The sequence below is a fragment of the Coregonus clupeaformis genome, chromosome 3 (assembly GCF_020615455.1).
Source record: "Coregonus clupeaformis isolate EN_2021a chromosome 3, ASM2061545v1, whole genome shotgun sequence".
NCBI lineage: Eukaryota > Metazoa > Chordata > Actinopteri > Salmoniformes > Salmonidae > Coregonus > Coregonus clupeaformis.
In genome coordinates this window covers 659,721-667,529 of record NC_059194.1, presented here as the reverse complement: position 1 = coordinate 667,529, position 7,809 = coordinate 659,721, and positions in this window count along the sequence as shown.

Sequence of the window (7,809 nt, the reverse complement as noted above, 5' to 3'; positions counted from 1 at the left end):
CAGAGAACACATAGCATCTTTAGTCAGTCCTGTTACAGAAAACACATAGCATCTTTAGTCAGTCCTGTTACAGAGAACACATAGCATCTTTAGTCAGTCCTGTTATAGAGAACACATAGCATCTTTAGTCAGTCCTGTCATAGGGAACACATTGTATCTTTAGTCAGTCCTGTTATAGAGAACACATAGCATCTTTAGTCAGTCCTGTTATAGAGAACACATAGCATCTTTAGTCAGTCCTGTCATAGGGAACACATTGTATCTTTAGTCAGTCCTGTTATAGAGAACACATAGCATATTTAGTCAGTCCTGTTACAGAGAACACATAGCATCTTTAGTCAGTCCTGTTACAGAGAACACATAGCATCTTTAGTCAGTCCTGTTACAGAGAACACATAGCATATTTAGTCAGTCCTGTTACAGAGAACACATAGCATCTTTAGTCAGTCCTGTTATAGAGAACACATAGCATCTTTAATCAGTCCTGTTACAGAGAACACATAGCATATTTACTCAGTCCTGTTACAGAGAACACATAGCATCTTTAGTCAGTCCTGTTATAGGGAACATATAGCATCTTTACAGAGAACACATAGCATCTTTAGTCAGTCCTGTTACAGAGAACATATAGCATCTTTAGTCAGTCCTGTTACAGAGAACACATAGCATCTTTAGTCAGTCATGTTATAGAGAACACATAGCATCTTTAGTCCTGTTACAGAGAACACATAGCATCTTTAGTCAGTCCTGTTATAGAGAAAACATAGCATCTTTAGTCAGTCCTGTTATAGAAAACATATAGCATCTTTAGTCAGTCCTGTTATAGGGAACACATAGCATCTTTAGTCAGTCCTGTTACAGAGAACATATAGCATCTTTAGTCAGTCCTGTTATAGGGAACATATAGCATCTTTAGTCAGTCCTGTTACAGAGAACATATAGCATATTTAGTCAGTCCTGTTATAGGGAACACATGCATCTTTAGTCAGTCCTGTTATAGGGAACACAGCATCTTTAGTCAGTCCTGTTATAGGGATCAAATTGGAATAGCCACTCCAAACAAAGAATCCCCCTTAGCCTTGACCATGGCATTAAAGCAAGAAGAGGGATAAAGTGTTGTTCCCTCCACCGAATGCAGCACTACAACATTTATATGTATTTGTCCCAAATGGCACCACATTCCCTATATAATGCACTACTTTAATCAGAGCCCTTTGTCAAAAGTAGTGCACTATATAGGGCATAGGGTGCCATTTGGGATTTATACACAGCCACTCTCCTTGAAAGCAGAGAACAAATATTAACAGTCAGAGACAGAAGTGAATAACACTCAACAAATATTTACAGTCAGAGACAGAAGTGAATAACACTCAACAAATATCAAACAAATGACTAAATAGAATCCCAATTAAATGTTTTACCCAGATAGACCCATTTCGGCTTTCTCTTCAAAACACTTGTAGTGAATCACTTTGTAGTGTTTACAGCCAGTTCTGCTGAACACGTTCAGATTCAAAACTGTTGTTCTATATCGCCATCATGTGGTAATGGAGAATATAATTAATTCATAATACTTTTTCATGCCTGATTTAGCCTGATAAAACAGGCGTCTGTTCTCAGACTAGTTCTACATCGGTGTTACTAGCTGCCTTAAAAATATAAATTCAGTGGTTAGAGTGTTCGCCCTGAGATTGGAAGGTTGGGAATTCGATCCCCGGCCGAGTCATACCAAAGACTGTGTCTCTGCTTGCCACTCATCATTAAGAAGATAGATCGGAAGCATGGCCCTGCGACAGACTAGCGTCCTGTCCAGGGGGTGTACTTGTACATCAAGCTGCCTCACGCTACATAAACAGGTGATAGGCCACTGCTCCTGTGAGCTGTTCTGGCTCACACAAGCCAAGGCTACTTACTTAAAATATGATTACCTTTTAGAGGAAAGGGGAATTGGGTTACAGTGACAGTGACAGGAAAAGGAGGATGTGTTGGAATGTGTTTCTCAACAGTTATATTTCTTAATAATCCTGGTGCTTACAGGCCCAGGAAAGACAACTAATAAATGGACAAGTAGCGGCCTCTGCGTGTCTTTCTAAATTAAAAAGCATTGGTAAACAACAAGAACTCATCAACGCGTGAAAGACAAGACAAAATAATCTGGTGTGTTGTATTAGTCATATGTTCAGTTATCCTTCAGAGAAAGAGAGATATAATGTATGTTTAGTATATGTTTGTACATTATAAACCTGCGTGTCTCAGTCATAACCATAGACTGATTAGACAGATGACTAAATGGCAAGGGTACTAAATGCCCACGTTTTGCTGCAGCACCCTATATATCCAGTAGGGGGTGGTATATCCTTTCATTTCTCTCTCTCCTCTCTCTTCTCTCTTGTCTCAACTATTTGACCTACTTTCAATGTCTGGAACATTGTGTCCTGAACTTATTGCACGCTCACACACACACAAGCACACACTCTCACAAGCACACACTCACGTGCACTCAAAACAGTCAGAAATGGTTTGAGGCCAACTACTATATTGAGTGAGTCTTGTAGTACATTTTTCAGATTGCTCGTGCTCAGATTAGGCAACGTGTGAAAAGTAATGTTATTTTCCAAACCAAAACCCTGCAGCTCAGTTCATTCATTCATTAATTTATTATGGTTATAGGAGGCAATAAGCACCAGAATATATTTGGAAGACTGCTGTTCTGTGCTCTATCATCCCAGTGTACTGTAGATAGCGCTATTAATATAATTATATAATTTGTATCATTTATAGGGTGCATGTCAACATGTTTCTTTATGAAAGAACACTTATCCTATTGATGGCTTGTATTCAGTGTTTTGCTTTCTGGAATATATATGGAGCATTTTGTGTGATGAAAGTTTTTATAGATTTGTCAAACCCAACACACAAATAGAGAGGGTAATTGTGTAACTTGTGCACTATATGATCCATTGGAGTAGCTATCAAAATCAAGACAGATCCACTGTGTAGAGGATATGATCCATTGGAGTATCTATCAAAATCAAGACAGATCCACTGCGTAGAGGATATGATCCATTGGAGTAGCTATCAAATCAAGACAGATCCACTGTGTAGAGGATATGATCCATTGGAGTATCTATCAAATCAAGACAGATCCACTGCGTAGAGGATATGATCCATTGGAGTAGCTATCAAATCAAGACAGATCCACTGCGTAGATGATAGCAGGCTACACAGGTTACACTAATTCTAAAACCTGTTCCAGGGTATAATTTGGGAGCCAATGTGGCGTGTGCTATACAGAAACATGCTTTTACAGCTAGAAGAGGTGACCTCATGTACTATAAGAAATGTTTAACAGCAGTCTGCTTTGCTTGAGAGTGTCACGGTGTGTGGCATGCATGAGAAATCTGGTCAGCAACAGTAGAGCAGGTTTACGTGTGAAACCGTTTCTGAGTGGGGGGAGACATCTGCTGTGTGTGTGTGTGTGTGTGTGTGTGTGTGTGTGTGTGTGGGGTGGTGTGTGTGTGTGTGTGTGTGTGTGTGTGTGTGTGTGTGTGTGTGTGTGTGTGTGTGTGTGTGTGTGTGTGTGTGTGTGTGTGTGTGTGTGTGTGTGTGTGTGTGTGTGTGTGTGTGTGTTGTTGCTGTGCTTACTGATCTCCATGCATGTCCCATATGTTACAAGATTCCATGTTCCAAGTTCTGGTTTAAGGGATTAAATATTACGTAAATTGAGTTGTTGTTGTTGTATACGTACACTGGTGTCAACAGTACATCACCAGGGTGTGTTGACCATACTGGTGTTAACAGTAGATCAGCATGATGTGTTGACTATACTGGTGTTAACAGTAGATCAGCATGGAGTGTTGACTATACTGGTGTTAACAGTAGATCAAGATGATGTGTTGACTATACTGGTGTCAACAGTACATCACCAGGGTGTGTTGACCATACTGGTGTTAACAGTAGATCAGCATGATGTGTTGACTATACTGGTGTCAACAGTACATCACCAGGGTGTGTTGACCATACTGGTGTTAACAGTAGATCAGCATGGTGTGTTGACTATACTGGTGTTAACAGTAGATCAGCATGATGTGTTGACTATACTGGTGTTAACAGTAGATCAGCATGATGTGTTGACTATACTGGTGTTAACAGTAGATCAGCATGATGTGTTGACTATACTGGTGTTAACAGTAGATCAGGATGATGTGTTGACTATACTGGTGTTAACAGTAGATCAGCATGGTGTGTTGACTATACTGGTGTTAACAGTAGATCAGCATGATGTGTTGACTATACTGGTGTTAACAGTAGATCAGGATGATGTGTTGACCATACTGGCGTTAACAGTAGATCAGCATGGTGTGTTGACTATACTGGTGTTAACAGTAGATCAGGATGATGTGTTGACTATACTGGTGTTAACAGTAGATCAGCATGGTGTGTTGACTATACTGGTGTTAACAGTAGATCAGCATGGTGTGTTGACTATACTGGTGTTAACAGTAGATCAGCATGATGTGTTGACTATACTGGTGTTAACAGTAGATCAGGATGATGTGTTGACCATACTGGTGTTAACAGTAGATCAGCATGATGTGTTGACTATTCTGGTGTTAACAGTAGATCAGGATAATGTGTTGACTATACTGGTGTTAACATTAGATCAGCATGGTGTGTTGACTATACTGGTGTTAACAGTAGATCAGCATGATGTGTTGACTATACTGGTGTTAACAGTAGATCAGGATGATGTGTTGACTATACTGGTGTTAACAGTAGATCAGCATGGGGTGTTGACTATACTGGTGTTAACAGTAGATCAGCATGATGTTTTGACCATAATGGTGTTAACAGTAGATCAGGATGATGTGTTGACTATACTGGTGTTAACATTAGATCAGCATGGGGTGTTGACTATACTGGTGTTAACAGTAGATCAGCATGGTGTGTTAACTGGTATTAACAGTAGATCAGCATGATGTGTTGACCATACTGGTGTTAACAGTAGATCAGCATGGTGTGTTGACTATACTGGTGTTAACAGTAGATCAGCATGATGTGTTGACTATACTGGTGTTAACAGTAGATCAGCATGATGTGTTGACCATACTGGTGTTAACAGTAGATCAGGATGATGTGTTGACTATACTGGTGTTAACAGTAGATCAGCATGGTGTGTTGACTATACTGGTGTTAACAGTAGATCAGCATGATGTGTTGACTATACTGGTGTTAACAGTAGATCAGCATGGTGTGTTGACTATACTGGTGTTAACAGTAGATCAGCATGATGTGTTGACTATACTGGTGTTAACAGTAGATCAGCATGATGTGTTGACTATACTGGTGTTAACAGTAGATCAGGATGATGTGTTGACCATACTGGTGTTAACAGTAGATCAGCATGATGTGTTGACCATAATGGTGTTAACAGTAGATCAGCATGATGTGTTGACCATACTGGTGTTAACAGTAGATCAGCATGGTGTGTTGACCATACTGGTGTTAACAGTAGATCACCATGGTGTGTTGACCATACTGGTGTTAACAGTAGATCAGCATGGTGTGTTGACCATACTGGTGTTAACAGTAGATCACCATGGTGTGTTGACCATACTGGTGGTAACAGTAGATCATCAGGGTGTGTTGACTATACTGGTGTTAACAGTAGATCAGCATGGTGTGTTGACCATACTGGTGTTAACAGTAGATCACCAGGGTGTGTTGACCATACTGATGTTAACAGTAGATCAGCATGGTGTGTTGACTATACTGGTGTTAACAGTAGATCAGCATAATGTGTTGACTATACTGGTGTTAACAGTAGATCAGGATGATGTGTTGACTATACTGGTGTTAACATTAGATCAGCATGGGGTGTTGACTATACTGGTGTTAACAGTAGATCAGCATGATGTGTTGACTATACTGGTGTTAACAGTAGATCAGGATGATGTGTTGACCATACTGGTGTTAACAGTAGATCAGCATGATGTGTTGACTATAATGGTGTTAACAGTAGATCAGCATGATGTGTTGACCATACTGGTGTTAACAGTAGATCAGCATGGTGTGTTGACCATACTGGTGTTAACAGTAGATCACCATGGTGTGTTGACCATACTGGTGTTAACAGTAGATCAGCATGGTGTGTTGACCATACTGGTGGTAACAGTAGATCAACATGATGTGTTGACCATTCTGGTGTTAACAGTAGATCAGCATGGGGGTGTTGACTATACTGGTGTTAACAGTAGATCAGCATGATGTGTTGACTATACTGGTGTTAACAGTAGATCAGGATGATGTGTTGACCATACTGGTGTTAACAGTAGATCAGCATGATGTGTTGACTATAATGGTGTTAACAGTAGATCAGCATGATGTGTTGACCATACTGGTGTTAACAGTAGATCAGCATGGTGTGTTGACCATACTGGTGTTAACAGTAGATCACCATGGTGTGTTGACCATACTGGTGTTAACAGTAGATCAGCATGGTGTGTTGACCATACTGGTGTTAACAGTAGATCACCATGGTGTGTTGACCATACTGGTGGTAACAGTAGATCACCAGGGTGTGTTGACCATTCTGGTGTTAACAGTAGATCAGTATGGTATGTTGACTATACTGGTGTTAACAGTAGATCAGCATGATGTGTTGACTATACTGGTGTTAACAGTAGATCAGGATGATGTGTTGACTATACTGGTGTTAACATTAGATCAGCATGGGGTGTTGACTATACTGGTGTTAACAGTAGATCAGCATGATGTGTTGACTATACTGGTGTTAACAGTAGATCAGGATGATGTGTTGACTATACTGGTGTTAACAGTATATCATCAGGGTGTGTTGACTATACTGGTGTTAACAGTACATCACCAGGGTGTGTTGACCATACTGGTGTTAACAGTAGATCACCAGGGTGTGTTGACCATACTGGTGTTAACAGTAGATCAGCATGATGTGTTGACTATACTGGTGTTAACAGTAGATCAGCATGGGGTGTTGACTATACTGGTGTTAACAGTAGATCAGCATGATGTGTTGACCATAATGGTGTTAACAGTAGATCAGGAATATGTTGACTATACTGGTGTTAACATTAGATCAGCATGGGGTGTTGACTATACTGGTGTTAACAGTAGATCAGCATGATGTGTTGACTATACTGGTGTTAACAGTAGATCAGCATGATGTGTTGACTATACTGGTGTTAACAGTAGATCAGAATGATGTGTTGACCATACTGGTGTTAACTTTAGATCAGCATGATGTGTTGACCATACTGGTGTTAACAGTAGACCAGCATGGTCTGTTGACTATACTGATGTTAACAGTAGATCATTGACAATTGATAATGATTTTGACCTATATATTTTTTGATTTTATTGAACAAATAGTGAGAGCTGGTGACACAGTGGGTAGTTTGACAGTGTCAAAGAGCAGTTGGCCATATTTAACCCCATGCCAACACTACAGACATGAGACTGCTGCTGCTTTACTGCCCTCTTGACTGTATTTCAATATTTGGACCCTGTAGCTCAGTTGGTAGAGCATGGCGTTTGCAACGCCAGGGTTGTGCGTTCGTTTCCCACGGGGGGGCCAGTATGAAAAATGTATGCACTCACTAACTGTAGGTCGCTCTGGATAAGAGCGTCTGCTAAAATGACTTAAAAAAAATTTAAAAAATGGATCCCACATTTTTATGCAGGTAGTTACCGGTATGAAGTACTGCTGTGATGCAGAACGATACGGTAGTTCCCACAGATTTAACACTCAAATTAAACAAAGGCCTTCATTCA